Below are 19,742 nucleotides of genomic sequence, written 5' to 3' on the forward strand. Positions count from 1 at the left end.
CAAGATCAAACAAGCTGCTCTTCAACCTATGTGGCTTCAAATAATCCTCTAGTTTGGAAGGAGAAGGATTTATCTGCCTAGCAGTCGGTTAGCATAGCATCCAGAAAAGCACGAGCCGGCGTGAACCATCAGTTCAGTTCGTGAGATAAGTGTGTTGTTAAATCTCACACCCGCATCTCTCCCCGTTCCCTCGCTCCCTAACTCCTTTCTCTCTCTCTCCACTTCCCTCCACCCTCAGTTATCTGCCTGCGCATATCTGGCTTGCAGGCAGTACAGATGTACCGATGTGTTAAACGCCTTTCATCTAAACGCACTGATCTGATCTGAGCCCAGTTCAGCCTGTGTGTGTGCGTGTGTGTGTGTGTGTAGGGTTGTGCACATTCACAGACCTGCACATCGTTATTATTATTATTTGCTGCAGGTTATTAACATCATTTCAACATATGTACCCCCCAGCCCCTGTTTCGGACAGAGGGTGCAATTATTGAGGCATTTGGACAGAAGAAGGGGAGGTGTGTGCCTCAGAGTGTGGAGGAGCTGCTGTTGACGTTGCATGCCTTTATACAAGCCGTGCGGTCGACCTAGAGTTAAAATAACATCCCCTGCAGGTACATTTTGTTTTCTAGCTGTTCTCATTTAGTTTTTGAGTCTGAAAACTGACTTATTGCATGAGCAAGCTTAGACAATTCTTCTTCTTCTTCTTTTTTTTTAATAACGATTTGTGCTGACCCTCGCAGGATGCGTGTCCCTCTGTACGCGATCTTAGAAAGCCAACGCTGATAAACAACAGGTTTGCGCAACTCCGGTGAAGCACAAACTCAATCACATCTAATCCTGCATACTTGGTCTCACCTCAAATGGCATTGAGCTGCAGTGGTGCAGAACAGTAATTGGATGTGTCTACGGCCAGGCAGATGCCATCTTGTCCACACTCCATCAGAGGTGAAGTGAAGTGAGGTAGGGAAGAAAAAAAAAGAAGAGAAAAACGTGCCAAAATCTGTTTGTGCTTATTTTAATGTGCGGCTCGCTTTGTTTGACGCTTCCAGCGAAGATGCCGTGTGTGCCAGAGTACAATAAGTGGCCTTCCAGTTCACTTTAAGGACATTGCTGGGCTTGGATCTTTAAGATGAAAACATGCAGAGTTGGTATTTGCAGCTGCTGTTTGACCCAGGCGTGGCCCACATGCACGTAAGACTGTCACGGCACTATACTGCCGGACGACACATACGAAAACAGGATTTGAAAGATAAGAATGTGAAGCACACAAAGCAGGAAATTTATGTACATGCTCTAGCATCCCGTTTTTATTGGTGCAAAGCTAAAACAAACAATCGGTACACCTACATCACGACAGACCCAGGTGAGAACCCAGACAGGATATCGCCTCCCTCTCTGTCCAGATTCCAGCTTCTTTACCTGGATCTTATTGTTGTTGGCTGGACATCAATGGATGGTGGTATGTTTCAGGAATTTAAGACAGCGACTGGTAATGGAAAGAAAAAAAAAACAACCCTTCGCTTCATAATATCCTTGGTGGACATTCCAAGTCAATACATGAGAGTTTAGTCAAGCAGCCTGGCCATTGGCTTCCTATGCAATTCTGCTCAATTCTCATTTCCCTTCATCTCTCAATGGGCTTTCTCCCATTGACCTGAATTTCTCCGATTTAATTTAGGTTCTAGGATAGTAGTCTGTCTGTAGTTTATAAGTATCAGCGATGGAAGTGAACGGAGATGTTTAGTCTGTTTTGGCCACGCTTCCAAATATTGAATAAGTGACAACAGCCATTTTGTTGGGCTTGGTACGTCCCTCTTCCCAGTTGAGGATATTTGTTTACAGCGCAGGCTATTTCCGGTAAGATTCATAGTGACGAACTGGCGTGTTACATACAAAAGGGCGAAACGTTAACGACTGTGTAAAGTTCAAAACTTGAACAGAAACACGCCTCCAGGAACAATCGTTTCTCAACAGCCTATAGTCCAGACTCTCCATACAAAGGAAACGCAGCAAATAGCCTAGAACAAGAAGTCGGTTTTTACAAGGCGAGAAGTCAAGTACTTTGTGAAATGATTTTGTTGCCGAAGATTTAACTGCTTTCACATCCTGCTTACTCTTGTGCAACACGAACTTCCTTCCTTCTCCAGCGTTTATTTGCCCACAGCTCTTGTTCTAATTAAATCCTTCGTCTTTTCTCTTTGGAAGAATGAATAAGACAAAATTTGCCTCTCTATCATATTTACACCTTGAGGGAAGTGATTCTGTTTGACAGACAGATATTAGACACGATGATTAACTTGGACGAGTAATTACATAAGAATGATTTGTATTAGTTTTATAGGATTTACTAAGAGCGCCAAAAATTGAGGCACAACTAATGATGCTCAAAACGACCGTATGCAAATGGTTATGGAAATGCTGCAGTCAGTCTATGAAAACAGTCGTAAAACTACATTTTTAATTACATTTCTATTTAACATTTGACCTATATTATCCAATCTGTTGTGTTTTTGTTTCAGGATTAAATTGTAATGCTTTTCTCCTGCCATGTAACACCTGAGCGAAGGAGGATTGTCAAAATAAAAGATATTAGAAACCAGGACAATTTCCCCAGTGATGAACAATAATGGCTAGTTCTGAAATGAACCCTTCCACTGAACAAAAGGACTAAAACATATTGGTATTCCACTGGTAACTTTTATAGTTAGGTTTTGATTAAACACATTTCAGAAAGAATTCAACCAAAATCTTTTTATTTGAGGTCCTAATTTTTCACTTCTGTTATTTATCAAGACCACAACATGTTCTTTGATCTTCCAAGGTCTCGACTAAATGAAATAAAATCAGGCATTCAAGGTGGAAGCCCTCCTTTGGTGTCTCTTTTGTTTTCCTCAAACTGGGGAAAAGTTGAGTCCCTAATTTTCTCTCCAGACCAGTGCTCCCAGTGCTCCTGACCCCCTGTACAGCCAATAACACGGCTTCCCAGTCCACTCTACTGGAGCTTCTAATGAAGCTCACTTTCATTCACCCCCCTCCTCCCTCCTACGATGCCGTCCTCCCTTCCTCCTGAGGTCCTTCCTCTCTTTCAGGGTCAGGGATTCAAAGGAAGGGATGAAATGTGAGGTCGAGGAAGGAGGTGGGAGTTGCGGACAGATGTCATCTTCTGTCCGCTGGGTTCTGTCCAGTTTGACAGTTTTGAGGAAACGGTCTTTCCAAGACTGTCAAGAAAAACCTGCGGGTTCAGTGTGTAGAGAAAATGCTACGCTGATTTTTCATTTGGTTTGAACTAAGAAAAACGGAAGACATTAAGCAAAGCGTAGCTTTGCTCAGATTTTGCTTGAATCTTGGAGGAATGGTTTGAGGAAGCTCAGCCATTTTCTTTCTGTTTGGATTATTTGGTTTTGGTTTTTCACTGAAGGCAAAAGTAGTTGAAGAGAAACAATGCGTACACCATTAAAAATTCATAGAGAAAGATTCTAGATCTAGACTGAAACCCGAGACCTTCGAGTGCTAACAGCTGTACTATCATGCAGCCTTAATTTGACAGTTGGGATTATATTTGAGGTACGTTTCTTTGTCACTTAATCAGAGGGAAATATTTTCAATGAATCCAGTCATTCTAGAGGGAACTGCAGCAGCAAACATAAGAGTTTAGGTTTATGTCAGAAGAAACTGGTCAGAAAACAAAGAAAGTGGGATTAATATTCAATTTCATTGTGGGTTTTTTATACTTTGACCATTGATCAGCTTGTTTTTGGAAATATTCCCAAAACCACATTCGGGGAAGACTGATGTACACACCCAGCTAACATTAGCCAATTTCCTCATTGATCCATAAGATATTTGATGTAACCATATTTGCTAATTGTTTTCTTTTATAGCTCCTGATAAAGAATTACATTCAAAGCAAAAATGTCCCTTTTATGAATCCTTAAAAAGAAATAATCTGCTGAAGCTAAATAGTTTCACTCTCACTAATGTTTTGTAACAAGCCAAAAGAAAAAGGTGCCTGGTGACGACCACTTCATTTGAATATATGTCAAGATTGAATGTAAATAAGCTCCTTTATCTGGCATTAAAAAAAAAGTTTCATTGATGGATATCTGTTTCATATCTAGATTAAGGAAACACAAACAAAACAAACATACGCAGCTAAGAACCAGTTTAAGCCTCGGCGTTTCTACGTCTTGCAGTTAGCACGACTTTCTGGCAACTTTTACATTTCTGTGTTTTCGGATTTTTTCTCTTTTGGTGAAAAAAAAACACAATCTGTGTTTACATCTCAGTGACAACATGACGCTTGCTCACAAAGAAGAAATGGCTTCAGCTGTCCAGTTGAGCACATTTGTTTGACTAGTTTCGTAAAACAAGTGTGACACCAAACCCCGTTGAAAATGTGAAGGACAGGAGAACATGCCAGATGTATGGAAATAACTTTAAGTAAATACCTTCCTACCTAAATTATTGACAGTCAGAGCATTGAATGAAAAGTCAAACAACTGAAGCAGTGAGAAACAAGGCCAGGCAAGTTGCTCGGTTTAGGGATCAGCGAGCTTTACTTTACAAAAAGACATTTTTACCGTCACTATAACAAAAATAACATTGATCCAGTGTCAATAAACTAACATTACTCCTTCGAAAACAGATGTTTGATCATGTTCTGTTTCTGTTATGGTTAATCAACCAGGATTTTATTCCTGTTAATATTTTAGAACAAATAAAGAAAAACTTTAACATGAATTAAATCTTGTTTTTTTTATTGAAAAAGACAAAAGTGACATATTTTTTGGCCTAACGACAGGAAATGACTGAGAAATCAAAAAAGAATGGGTTTTTTTTCTCCCGTTAGCATCATCCTGCTGTAGAACTTTTATGCTGATTTTGCGTGAAAATGAAAAACAAACCAGCATAAATTAGACGTTTGCAGACATTTTCCCTAGTTAAATTTTTCACCACACACAGAGACGGAAAGGAAGTGTGTTAAACATTATCCAGAGCTCACTGGCATGAAATCCTGAGCAGGGAACAAAACAAAACTTCCTCCATAAGGAAAATATTTACTTTTTTCTATTTTTCCTTTTTTTTTTCTTGTTATTTTCCATATGTAATTCCTCGCTGAAGAATGCAATAGACTAACGCAAAGTTGTTTTTTGAGCCTTTGTAATTTTTCGGTGACAAATCTTTGCCTTGTAGTATAAGAAAGAAATCCATTGTCAGAGGAAGCCATTGAACAGTTTGTGGACACAGCAAAGAGGTGGGAAGATGTTATCTGGTAAGATTGAGCTTTTTAACCAACATGCCTTACTCTATGCTCAGAGGGAACACTACCAAACACTCATCCTTACTTTGAAACACTACAGATTCTTCTCTTCATCACGGATCTCATTTTTAGATTTCTATTAGCCGAAATGTTGAAAACTAAATTTTTTTTTGTCACTACAATCCCAAGTTTTTGACTGCAGCGTGTGTGACCTCAGTCGGTAGAAATACCACTGCGACGCTCAGTGTGAGGTCAAGATAAAGATCTCTGATTATGCAATTACATTCGCTTAACTTTTCCAGCATTCGATTGCAGCCGGCACAACGGTTTAACAATGGAGCTCCTTCGTATGCCTCCCGGTGGGCCTCTTGAGGCGCCGCGCTCCACTCGCTCCAGTCCAGGTGACTTACAACCATTTTCGCTTGTTCAATCAGCTTCACACATCTCATGTTTGCGGAGCTCGTTTGGTTTCCAAGCGCACCTGAGGTGGAAGCTTTGTGCGTTTGAGCGCATGCCTGAGCTCCGGGCGTGGGGATACGGCGGGCGGAGTGGCGTTGCGCGGTGGGATTGTTTACGGCCTCGGCTGGCTCCAGAGCGTATGTTGAGGGAAACGCTTGGGTGCCACGTTCATTTCGGCGCGCTTGGATACGGAAGACGGGTCGGTGTTAGTAAATCCTGCTCATATGAAAGGAGTAGAAGACGGCTGAGAGTCACCCTGCTGAGAAACCGCAGATGTGCATCGCGGTCGGCCTACAGCGCGAACCGGCGTTGATGCCCGTTGATGGGAATTTATTTCCACAACTGTTTTGTTTTTGTCTTTGATTTTTTTTTTGCTCAGGAATGTTGTTTGGCGCCCTCAAGGCCCACCGACCGCATGTTTCCAAACCCTTTGCATTAACCTGTAGCATTACAGGAAACTGCTGCACTGACCTGCGGACCTAATATGTTTCCATTCATATTTCCCTCTCCCCTTTTCATCACTTGCAGGCAGTCGACTGTCTCTGCGCGCTTTGAGACATCAGATATGAATCTTTTGGAGATAAAAGGAAGAAAATGAGCGAGAGCTTTGTTGTTGTTGCCGTTACTGCAGGGGAGATGTCGTCTGCGGTATCCGCGCTGGTGTTTTTATTAATAATAAAAGTATGTAGACTCCAACGCACCTCCAGGGAACAGGGACATTGCCAGTTTGTATCCATCTTGTGTTTGGTGTTACTCTGTTGAAGCATGCTAAAGAAAACCTGTGCAGACGGCAGTCTGGAAGTGTGTCTTTCCTTCCTTATTTATAGAAATAAATTCTTGACAAACTGCACAAAAAGAACAAATGGAAGCCAAATTTAGGATGGTGTAGAAAGAGTTGATTCTACTCTCCCAAAGTGTATAGAAATGCATATGGAAGTGTCTCCACTGCTTCTGAAAATCTATGATCCCAAAGAAGCTCTTCATATCCCGCCTGACTCGGTCTGCGGTGTTTCAGACCCTCGCTGTTCTTTATGTGCTGAGCTTTAAGTGATGGCTTTTAATTCATTCATCTTAAACTTCCTTTTCCATTCTCAGTCTTTAAGTTTAGACCGGCGAGACGCAGGAAACGTTTTCCAAACCCACATGAAAACCTCCCCCCCCCAAAAAAAATTCACCTTCAGTGCTTTACTTTCATCATTAACTACAACCGCAGTTTCCCCTTAGATTTATCTCAGGAGCTGCTTCTTTAGATGCTACACATGCAACATAGACGGAGGAAGCGTTACGGTGATGAATGGGAATTCCAGTTTCTTTTCATGTGTGTGTGGCGGTCTTTTTTTTTTTTTCTCCGGTGACGGTTGTGATGAATTATTGTGAAACGATGAGATAAGGAAAGACTCAGCAGATAATCTCCAGCTTTTCATTTTCTTAGTCCTCCTCCTTCTTATACATCATGTCAAAGCCTCAGGCTTGTGGCCAGATTCTCCAGCGTTTCTGCAGATTATGTTATCTTGACTTCTCCTAACTTTGCCGAGTTTTAATCTGACACTTTATTAATTTACATATATTTACAGTCTTGTGAAGATGATCTGATCTAGGTAGTTCACGGCTGTTGATGCCCTTTTTGTTGCCTGGGAAAACCCGATTGACCAGTTCTGTTGACGCTCCAGTTTGGGTCCTTCTGTAAAAATACATTTATTTTCTGGCCTATCAATCTGATTTTATAAGATGTTTTTTTTTCTTTTCCTCTGATAGTATAATATAGTATAATTCTTGATGGCAGTGGAAAAAGAGGAATACAAACATTATATTTAAATAATAACACAATGTAAAAATAATAAGATATAATAACTATAATAATAGAAAGCCTTAAACACAATTACAAACTGCTCTAACTGGCTGTGGATCATCAGAAGACCTTCAAAATAAAGCTGCATATCATCAGCAAAATGGTGGAAACCATTGGCCAGATTCCAGCATGTGTGAATAAAAGATGTGGGGCCGAAAAATGAGCTTTGTGGAACTCCCTGTCTCACTGTGTGTTGTTCAAATAGTGTTTTATGTTTACTAAATATTGCCAGATATGATTACAATTGAACAAGTGAATGAATGGACTGCCGTTACTTTCCCACAGTTGTTTCTTTAAATAAAAGCAAGTCAGAAATTTAAGCAAATCAGAAACTTACAAATTTCTCAAATGTCCACTTCGGCCCGAAGTACCAAGCCGAGTTGAGTTCTGAACAACTCCCCATATTTAATGTTTTTGGGACATCTGTCCAATGTTTTGATTTAATTATTCACATGTCTGCTTAGTCTACACATTTATTTTGTGTCTGTGAATAATTTAACTCGTACTGATAATTGGGGTTACCCCAACTAACTGATGGGGTTAGGAGACTGGAACAGCCAATTTAAAGCCTCACCAGTTTGGACCGGTTCTCTGCATAGATTATACGCCACACTAACAGGTCCGCTGAGCTGGTGGGGAAATGCAAGTAAAGCTTTCACAGTTTGATTCTTCCTGTCACGGTCACACGTTTTTCTGGACGATAAATTGTCCCAGTTATTATTGCGATAAACGATAATATTGTTGTTCTGAGGCCATTTTCGGTCCATAAAAATGGCAATGGGGTCGCAGTGCAAGTAATCTCTAATGAACATGAAACACTAAAACTGGAAGATATTTTAAATATCCAAAATAAATGAAATCCGAAATAAGAAATACAATGAATACTGAAAACTCTAAAGAAAAATGGCCATCGACAAAGGGCTGGTAAAGAGCAATGGACCAGACTGAAGCATTTTGTTATTTAGTCTTTGGTAGAAAACGGGAGAAATGATCAAACTGGTTTTAATTTATCATTCAACTAATTGATTTATTGCTTGAGTTCGATAGTTCCACACCAGTTGCTACGAAAGAAATGACTATTTCACTATTTAAAATGTAAATAAGTTGTGATTTGCTCTCACTTTGTCTTTTTTAACTCACATATGCAGTCTTTTATTTATTTATTCACTCATGTTTTTAATTGTCATTGAGCACAGTTAAAATCTGACCTAAAAAGATTTTAAAAAAAGAAAGATAAAAGTTAATAAATTAAATTATTTGCACAATCCAGACGCCGCATCCGGTGGACAGTTGCGTCTTCCAGGCCCGTCCTCGAGCCTCCGTGACATTCCTTCCCACAGCCCCTTTTCTGTCCTCCCCATTCACAGCTTCAGGATCCATTTTGCTGCCTTCCATCAAAAGCCTCACGGCCTGTAGGTACCGCCGTTGTTCTCCGGGCAGCACGGCCTCTTTTCTTTTGCTCCCCGAGACGCGCGGCTCCACGCAAACGCATTCACACAGACGCGCATGGGGACAGAGAGCCGGGGCCGTGAACTGAAATGCACGCCAGAGGGAGAGAAAGAGAGGTGGGCCGGATCACAAAAGAAGGAGCGTCAGGGTGATATTTTAACCTCTTTGAGAGCAGCTCAAAGGAGTGGAGGTGGTGGGGGGGCTAAAAGGTCCTATACCATAGCTGGGGGTGTGTGTCTGGCTGCAGGATACTTATATGTACACATACTTGGACCTTGGTAACAGTATAGGGTTTTTTCTTTTGTCTCTGCTGTGATTTAAATGTTTCTTCTTTAAAGGCTCCCACATAATTCTGGTGTCTTGGTAGGAGGCAACATTCTTTCCCTTTTTTTCCCATCTCACTGCAATATAACACAATGTTAGTAAATACTTTTCATTTCTACTTGAGCGTTATGTATTGTCCAAAAGAATTGGATAAAAAGATGGACACTGAGTCTTTGAGTGAGCATGAAAACAGGCCAAGCAACCTTTCCTGTTTTAGAAGAATCTCAAGGACTCTCTGAGTGACTGAGAGCTGTTCAGCGATGGAAGCGGCTTCCCTCAGAAAGAGGTTTTTACGGCTTGTTTCGAGCCTCGACCCTGAACCCGTTACCATTTATAGTCATGTGGAAAACACCAGACTGGCCAGACATTTTTAATTGTTTTATTGCTTCATCTGGATTAATTTTGGAGAAGGAATATAAACGCGACATACTGTAGGTGCAAAAGGCAAAGAAACGACGCAGACGTCGGCAATGCGCTGCTGCTTTGTTATCCGTGCCACTCTTACCGTGTCACGCGATTCGCTGGAGCCTTCGTAAGGGAGTTTGCTTTGTGAATGAATTAGGATTTTTAATTTATCAATCTGTGTAAAATTTCCTGCCAAATATAATAATGGTTCTATGCTGAAAAATTACAGTTATCTGCTGAATTTTTTTATTTACTGGAAGAATTACCTCGTTATTTAGACATGTTTGTTGATAATTAATTATCAAATAAGTTTTGTATCTGATGGGCTCTGGAGGTTTTAGCCTTCATTTAAGTCAGTATTATGTTACTCAGACATTTCTTTTATTAGCAGTTTGCCAGCCACATTTGTTTGCCGCAGTACAAAAGTGTTTTTGAAAACAACTGGAACAATTTCTACTCATTTTAAACATCCTCCTAGTTAAATATCAGACTAGTTAAAAGCTGTAACTAATACAGTGAGATGTTGAAACTACAGGTATGGAAAACGTTTGATTTACATGTTTAAAGTGCAGAATTACATTTCATTGACGCTTCATAAACAGGATAATTCCCAGACTTTTTAAGGAAACAGGATGATAAATTAAAGCCAGCCAAACGGAACCGAAAGTGTCACCCCAAAAACCAAAGAGCTGAACCAAACTGAGCACCAACAACTCCTGAAACGGAAACTCAAAAACCATGAAATGAACCAAAAAAAACATGGCCTCAAAATGGTGAGCCAAACCAAGTTGAAAGGTGCGACCCCGAAACCACAAACGGAATCGAACCAACTGGTTTACCATGACCCCCGAAGTGGTCATGGTAAACCCAGCTGAAGCAAAAACCAAGAACTGAGATGAACAGAAAACCTTCATGTTAAAACCGTACATGAACCGAATGACCCTAAAGTCGTGAACCGAGCCTCAAAATTTGCAAACCATATTTATCAGTCTGACAAAACCATGTATTTCACTCTCCCCACTCTCCAGTGGTTGACACAATTCTGGATGTGTGAACAAATTCCCAGCCTTTCCGCAGAAATATTTAGCAAAAAGACTTTTCAGGAACCCACGAGCAGTGACTTGCAAGTATGATCTCATCGTCTCTGGTGTTGCTTCCAGCACATTTGGAGTCTGCAAATCACTTTTATGAATTAGGCCTCTGGGCTTCAGAGAGCCTTTTCATTTTGACTGAAATCATTCAGTGAGGTTTCTGCTGAGGAATCCCGTTCAGCTCAAACGTTGCTGCGATGTGCCTCGCTGTGACCTACGAAGACCCCCAACTCGCTGTTCGGGTCGTCGTCTGTCCGATCCTCTCAGCATTAAAACTGTCCCGGCTGTTAACACCTTTCAACATTTTAGAGCAAACAAAAGTCACATCAACAGACTATTTCCAGAAATCAGCAAATGCCTGCTGTTGTAAAAAAAAAGGGCAAAACTGAACTCTGCTGGTCCGATTACAAAGCCATGGGGTCCTCCACGTGTGCGTGTTTGGATCTTTTGAGGTCAAAACTTGGAATTTGAGGATCAGATGTTATGAAAAGATGCGCTTTGACCATCTGTTGTTGCCTCCACATCACCTCTTGCGGTCAAAGCCGGAACTCGAGTCCCGACTTCGGCTTCAGGTGGCAGAACTCCAAGCTTCGGGCTGATGAACACGCCTTCAGAAAGGGCATGCAGGGATGGCCCAAATCTCTGTTGTGGTTTCAACATACAAGACTGCACAGTAGCCGCTCCGCCGGAGGGCTTTGAACTCATAGCGAACATTTTGTCTGTTTTAAGTAGAAGGTCGGCACAATCACGGCAGTAAGAAACCAGACATGAAGAAGAAACGATGCGGCGCAAACAATGGCGGAGCATGACTCTAGAGGGGAAACTGTCTGTTTTTAATGACTGCTGTCTGGAGGGATGGGTGGGCTTTTTTTTTTCTTTACTTTTGAACCCGCAATTGAAGACTCATCCCATTAGAGGTTTGCCATGTTCTGCAATTATGACCTGACTCACAGAAATAATAGAGAGAAGGTTAAGTTGGGGCAAACCGAGGAATGAGGCAAATATCAGGAGGAATAGAAGCCGCCGGCAAGGATTTCACTGAAGAATTAAAAAATTAGAATAAGTCAGCAGTTTCCTTTCTACTTTTATCAAGCATTCTTAGCATTCAGGATCGCCTCATCTTGTTCGCATCTATTCCTATTTGTTTTTAGCCTTTACCTAAAATTTCACCACTAAATTTGAACTTGGCAGAGAACTACGGGTCAAAAACTACATTTAGTTTGGTTGTAGCTGCGTTTCTTCATGTTTTGTTACTGAAATAAGTATTTGTGACTTGTTTGTTTGTTTTATGGAGTGGTATGGTCGAATACTATTGCTTTTTCATGCCACAAATTCACTTATTTTATAAAATTTGCTACAAAGAGAACTCATGTCAGCATTTAGAACATCTTATCGTTAATTTATTTGACCAGTCGTCAGAGCATCATAGTATGAGGTAGCCAAAACAATTTATGTGTAGCAAAATGTACAACTAAAATTTATCAAGCAGAATTGAAAAGTAGCTATTCAAAAAGAGTGTAAGATTATTTGATGAGGAAAGCTAGTCAAACACTGAGAAACTGATGAAAGAGTCTGGTTTATTGTTGTTATTTTTTTTTTGAAATGATTTAATCACAAACAAAACTACAAAATAATTAGCAAATTTTGATGTAGTGGTATTGAAATGTTGCGGTATTCACTGTACCATTAAATGGAGAACAACAGATTATGCTACAACCACTAAGAGTCTGTCAGTGTGACGGGTTGGCCCTTAGATGGACAACCAAACAGCTCAGATTTATTACATTTCTTGTTTGGAGCGGCCATGTTGTCCAACCCGTCACACTCACAGAACATGAGCGCGTTGGGCTCCAGCGCCAGAGTCGTGTTTACTTACGGCCAACGCATGTGGAATTCAGCAGTATGCACACATGGGGTGCGTCGCTGATGCACTCCAACACACACACACACACACAAATTAGACTTAATAAGTACAAATTGAAGCAAGGTTCGTAAATTTGCAAGCTAAAATCCTCCTTGTGTCCGTGTGCACGTGCCAGCCACCTGTCATGGTTTACGGACAGGACAGGTGAGATTACCACCGGCTCTCTGTTCGCACCACGGAAGTAAAGCTCTGCTCTGAAACGCTGAAACTGTCGAGTCCAAAAAGAAGTTGTCAGCAGGAGAATATGTAATAAATGGATGTTGTTTGGTCCTGTGGTAGAGGAGAGTGTGTGCTGCCGTTTCTACCCTTAGCGTCTTAGTTATTTTTATCTGCTCTTTGATAACTAACAAGCCCATTTAAATGAGTCTATGGATTGTTCGGGTTATGTCCAAGCATTGTACATATTATTTTTTTCTTGTTTTTGCACATTTTGATCAAAATCCTGTCATCTGTGCCTGAAAGAACAATGCATTTGCTTGCAAAAGGAAAAAATAAATTTAAAAAATCTCGAACTTCTTCACGTTCTGTGACAATATTGGAATTTTGTGCGACAGACCGGCATCAAACGTCGCATTAATCAAAAACGGGGAGGAAAATGCAGATACACATCCTACTCTGAACGCACCGTCCCCACAGTGCAAAACGGTGGTGGCAGTATCATGCTGTGGGGATGATTTTTTAACATTTTTTTTCCAAGGAGCTACAATTAAATGGTGCAAATTAAATGGTTTAAACATGAGAAAAGTCCCAATGATGACTGACATTTGAAGATCTATTATTATCCCAACTGAATGACGGGAACCAATTGAAATCTCTCAGTCTGATGTCTTATTTCCTAACATGGCGGTTGTCATTTAAATGCAGTAGATAACGTTACCTTGAGCAGCTAAGCTGCCCTAAGGGCCCAAAGCGATACCATCACATGATAATGGCGATCAGGATGATGGTCTTCACTCCTGTAGTCTACACTCACTCACTCATGCAACTTTAGACTCTTAATTCTTTGTATTCTACATATCGTCTTCAGAAGAATGGTCCTCTTTTTTTGTTTTGAGTCGCTTAAGTCTGACTTCTGAGTCAATCAGGCATAAAAGAAGGTTGTTTTACCTCAAAGTTTGAACCTGTGTTTTATCCTGTCTCCCTTTAGACGATTTCATTTACTCTCCTTCTGCTTTTCTGAACCAATCACCGGCTCTTGCCGTCACGGTCAGGTAAAAGAACTGAAAAAAAGTGATTTGAAAAAAAGAACAGGTAATTTAAAAAAATAAATAAAAAAATAAAAAAATTGAGGGATCTTGGAAAAGTTTAGAGAATGAGGGATGAAGACGTCTTTAAACTTTGCTCTTCAAGGAACCACGTTTTCTCGCAATGTTTTAAAGGAATGTTCTGGTTAGAAATGTTATGATTCCTTATTTCTTTCTCGCTCAAGGTAACAAAACAAAACTGCTCGGCCCAAGCAGGATCTTGTTTCGACACATTTCTGTCTTTGCTTTTTTTTCCTCCCCCTTTCTTATTATTCCTCCTTTTTTTCCCCTCACTCGTTGCTCGCCCTCCTTCTGGATTATTTTTACACCATCATTACTCTCACCTGTCCGGTGTTACGCCCTGCTTTCCTCCCAGCTGGCCTTCACCTGGGCCTTTCTGATCCCATTACGTCTTTTATTGCCCCGGTGCATTTTCCCTCTATTGTTCACGCCCATTGGGCCCTCTGCTTCTCCTCCATTACCTCCTGCCGCTCCAGGTCAAAGGCTTCTTTCAAATGAGTGATAAGTATAACGTAAAATTTGTAATAAAACGTGACATTTAGGCATAGGGTTAGAGTGAATAGATCTTATCGTGACTAGATTCTTGATATAGAATTGTTTTCAATATCGGCGCCGATACAGATATTAGTATCGGATCTTTAGTTTAAGGTTTGTGGACTTGATTGTTTTTAAAAAACAACTAAAAACTAATCATTTTACAGTTGTCGTTGATGAACTATATCAATGTTAATGTTTTTCTTCTGTACAGCACTTTTTTTTTTTACTTCCAACCCAAAACATAAAACGTTTCAGGCCAGGTATGTTCATGTGGTTTATTGGCCCAGTCAAAGTCCAAAACCTAACCCTAATTTAGCATAGACGTGGAAAAATTGACCAGCTCACTGAGCTTCAGCTGCTTTTTGAAGAATAATGTGAAAAACGTTTATGCAAAGTGGGTAGAGTAGAGATCCTGTTCTAACGTTACAGTGAGGCTCGTCTTTGTGTTGGTGTTTATGTTGGTGGTGGAGATGTCAGAAGGTTGAAAAAAAGAAAAGAAAAGAAAAATCTTTTGCCAGGATTAAAGCAATCAAAACTTTTGTACTGAGAAAAAAAAAATCTAAAGTAAGAATAAAAACTTAAACCATGACTTTACAAGTGGTATGATTCATTCTTGTCTTAACAACATACTGTATGTTTAACGTACTAATGGAGAACAAATAAACGACGTTTTATCTGGCAAAAGACTTTAGATTTGCATTTCTTTATATGCAAATTCACTGAGAATATTTCCACAAGCCCAAACATCATCTCAGATGTCTGGAAGTTTGAGTCTGCAGGCATAAAATAAAATAAAAAATGTACAAGACCCTCGTTAACCACACTGCAGTGAACAAAACGGATTTTTAGGCATTTATCCTTTGTTTCGTGCTTTGGGTCAAGTTACCCCTTCTCACATTTTTTTTTTTTTTTACCACCAGTTCATGTCTGTACCTTTTGATTACACGTAAGTTCTTTATTTGTTTTGCATGAAACCCCCCCCCAAATCCAAGTCGATGTTGATGTTGTTGGCGCTCTGTTTCTCGTCTCTTCCAGTCGGTTGTTTCTGTTAAAGCTTGCCCGCGCGTAATTTACGGCCGACAAACATCCAAACATCCTCCACCTGCTCCATCGATCACTTCGCTCTCTTGTCTCTGCTCTCAGGTCCCGACAGATGCCCACGGTTTGTTTTGGCTTTCCCCGCACCAACACAACATCTCAGGTCATAAAATTCAATCGTGGCGGTTGAAGCAGTGAAGCAGCTTGTGTCGACGTTTCTATTTAAAAACCTGTGAGTTCTGGCCCAGAGACGCCTCATTCTGGTGCCTCTGGGCCAGAATGATTCATCTGGATTTCATCACCTGTGTTCATGAAGTTAATGATTAGATACAACCACAGGCCAGGAGATCAGTCACTGAAACTACAGAAATATGTTGTTACATCATGAGACCTGAATGAATTTGGGTTTTTTTTCATATACTCCGATGGTCGAGCAATGGTGAATTTACCTTCTTTAATATCATTTATGTTTCCGAGTAGCGTTCAATACATTCTCCGTTTTATTTCGCCTTTCTGAACTAGAAAATTGGTATTTTATTATTATTATTATTATTTTTGTTTGACCTCATATCACTTCAAAATTACTTTTCTCCACCAAAACAACCAGTTTTTACCCAAAATGCAACACTTTCTGTAATGCCTTGTATGTCATTTTTCTTATGCGCCAATCAAACTTTATATCTGAACTTGACACCAGATGCTGATATTTTTTTCCAAATATCTGTCTACTTATCTAATTTATACAAAGATCTATATTTAGTTTAAGGTCAAAGTGCTGGTTGTCATTGTGAAATTGTTCAATATTTGTACATTTTTCTGTGGAACATAACGTAACAGATTATTTGTGGATTATTTTTTTCCATCAAGCATAACTAAGATACTTGAAAGATAAATGCAGGTTGAGAAAAACTTCATAAATTGTTCTTATTTCTTTTTTTCCATCCTAAATCAAGAGGGCGACTAAATATCACTTTACAAGTCAACTGGTTTTTGTTGTTAACAAAAACAAAAAAAAATATTAAAGGAAAAACAAAAATTTCAGATTTTAGATTTCAAATTTTAGATTCTCGGATTTTCAAATGATTTGTTGTCTATAGTCTGTAGTTTTGAAAAGAAACTTTTGCTTAGAATCTGCAGTTGTGGCATTAGAGGCAACCACACAAACCAGTCGCCAGAAGGAAGGAAACATCGCAATTTTTCTCAAAGGATATGATAACACATTAATCTAATCTTAAAAATATCATGGAGTTCACAAGGATACCGTTTTATAATTTTTGAGAAACTGCAGATCATATTTTTAGAACTGGTACAAAATAATAAAGAGTACTTGTCCATCCATCCATCCATCCATCTTCTTACACCCTTGTCCCCAGTGGGGTCAGAAGGTGCTGGTGTCTCTCTCCAGGTAAAGTTCCGGGCGAGAGGCGGAGTCACCCTGGACAGGTCGCCAGTCTGTCGCAGAAAAATTACTGGTCATCAATGATAAATGAGTCCATCTGTACTGGGTTTGTTAGCATTGTTTGTTTTCTTCACGTAGCAATATTTAAGCTCCTAAGTCACCACTGGTGTTTTTTTATTGATCTGAGCAACATAAGACGGATGAAAAACACAAAAATGTTAAAATTAGGCAAATGTATGCATTCTAAGACAGGTGCATGTTAAATTTTATAACTAAGCCGATGTGATGTGAGAACGTTGAATAGTGTCGCATGAATGTAACTCGCTTCTCCTAAAGCAGTAACATCAAGTGCAGTTACTAAAAACCTAAAAAAAAAATATGTATATATATATTTTGAATGTGTAGTCGTGGCCAGTTTGTTAGAAAACAGCCTTATTTTGAAGAAGATGTAAAGATCGTTTTAATCCTGCAGGATAAATTCACAACAACCAGGGTCCCCTCACTGCATGATGGATCCTAATCTTAACATTTGAAGGGGGCTAAAGTATTTGCGCCAGGCTTCGCCTCGGGGTTGAAATACCAGGTACGAGGATTGACGATCTGGGCCGTAAATCACGTGAGTCGTATTAGGGAGAACGCGCGACGCTCAGCTCCCCAACGATATGTGCCGCATACATGTTTGCAGTTTGTTCATGAAAGACATAAAAAAAAAAAAAAATGTTGTTGAAATCGGTACCTTGGAGTGTTGTGAACTGGTTTGTGATACGGGTTGAAAAAGAAAAGAGGGAGCGGAGGGGTAAGATGGCATGAGTGGGACAAGGCTAGACAGGCAGAGTCTTAATCCTGCTAATGGTGTTGTCTCTGTTCCATCATGACTCCAGAATGTTTAGCCAGAGGAAACAGAAACAAGGATATCTGTGTGTGTGTGTGTGTGTATAAAGCAAAAAATACAAGTTTTCATATGCGATCTTACTGGAAAGAACAGTCTTTTTTTTTTTTTTTTCTTTTTAGTAGTGTTTTTTTTACCTAAGATTTTTATACCTTATAATATATTTATGGTGTCTTTCTTAAATGACAACAACAACAACAAAAAAATCAGTTCAAGTTTGACTAGTGATTAGATCTTGATTTGCATGTTCAATTCAGTTTCAGGTAGCAAAAAAGTAAGTTATAAAATACTTTTTTTCTTTAGTTTTTAAACAAATAGAGGAAAGGTTTGAATACTTTTTCAATACTATTTTTAAGAGTCTCCGTTAAGTCCGGAATGATCCAATCCAGGTTTATTTAGTCTCAGCAGTTTGGATGCTGAACTAGAGGCGATCAAGGACTACAGATTGTTTGGAAACTTTAAAAGACCTCTTTAGTTTAGCATTATAGTTCAAAACCACCAAACTGGTATACAGCCAAGATTTACTCATGTTTGGTGTGGGCAACACAAAGCTGCTCCCACTTATGTTTAACCTCAAATGCAAAAAAAATAAAAAAAAAAGCAAAGGGAATCTTGGTCGGACTATTGCTGACTGACTTTTGATTTTTTTTAACCCTTGTGCCGCCCCCTGTAGTAAGGGTGCCCTGGTTGGGGAGCCATATCGCCCAAATCAAAAATGGCTACCGCTGACAGCAACACTCCTCCTATAACAGAAGATTTACTAAATAATTTTTCAAATGACAATTTTCATATTCAGCTTGATTCTGTGTGCCGATATGAAGACTTTTGCTTCAACTCGTCAAGACGTTGCTGCATCTTTAACTTGTCGCAACGTCCATCTGCTCACACTTACCCATAGCTGACAGAGTCTGAAGAGACGACTGACGTTTTCTTAGTGAAAATTCGTAGGATTCGAGTGGGCAGGTCTGGACAAAGGATTGATCCGGCGATAGCCTGCTTTGGAAGAGGTTCGGATGCAAAGTAAATGAGACGTTTGATGCTCAGGGATTTACAGGCTGTCCTTGTGAATGTAACACGCTTTTCTCCGTGCTGCTCAGAGAGAGCGATGCGCCAGCTGGGATCTGATCCAAAACCCATAAAAGAGACATCCGATCTTATCAGTGACTCAATAAAGCCCCCATCTAATTTGATGCTAAGCTTGAACCTGAACACTTTCTATTCGAACGCCTCAGTGTGGGAGATTTACTCATTCACTCTTGAAATCATGTTCTTTGACTTTTTTGGTGTACACTTTGACATTACATCATTTCTCAACATTTAAAACGTATATAAAAAAAAAAAAAGAAATATATCGCTTGTAACCACTGTCAGCTCTGTGGGTTTTCTGTTTTAGTACACTAATGATTTAAAATACTCAGCTGTCGTGCAATTTTTCTCTCACCTTAAAGCTGCAGCATGTAACTTTTATGAAGAATATGTCTTTTACATATTTGTTAAAACGGTCATCGTTTCATGACAGTCCACTATGAGTCAAATAATCTGTGAAAACCTCAATCTCCTCCACCTTCTCCCTGAACTACCATTGCTTTCTGAAGAACAACCAATCAGAGCCACACTGACATCTTTGATTTACGAACCTACACCAGTTCACCTTCCTTTCAGCCGTTGGCGACCTCAGCTGGCTGAGCGCGACATCCTGTTTGGATCCGCTTTAAATGAACAAGTTTCCTCCGTCTGGCCGCTGCACTGACGGTCCGACTCCAGATGGGTGGCCCCGTCGAGGAGAGCAGAACACCCACACAGCGCGGACATGACGGTTAACTTACACACACATCTGAAATTGCTCCCGAGTAGAC

The 19,742-nt window shown here is 40.0% G+C and overlaps 1 protein-coding gene and 1 long non-coding RNA gene across 7 annotated transcripts in view; both read left to right on the forward strand.

Annotated features, from left to right (window-relative positions):
- Window positions 1-19,742, forward strand: part of col4a6 (collagen, type IV, alpha 6) — a 124,409-nt gene that overhangs the window by 40,600 nt on the left and 64,067 nt on the right. The window lies entirely within an intron of this gene.
- On the forward strand, window positions 2,339-2,679 carry LOC114157785 (uncharacterized). The gene is made up of 2 exons (XR_003598270.1): window positions 2,339-2,440; window positions 2,517-2,679. It is a non-coding gene; the product is annotated as an uncharacterized LOC114157785 (long non-coding RNA).

The sequence above is a fragment of the Xiphophorus couchianus genome, chromosome 14 (genome assembly GCF_001444195.1).
Source record: "Xiphophorus couchianus chromosome 14, X_couchianus-1.0, whole genome shotgun sequence".
Taxonomy (NCBI): Eukaryota; Metazoa; Chordata; class Actinopteri; order Cyprinodontiformes; family Poeciliidae; genus Xiphophorus; species Xiphophorus couchianus.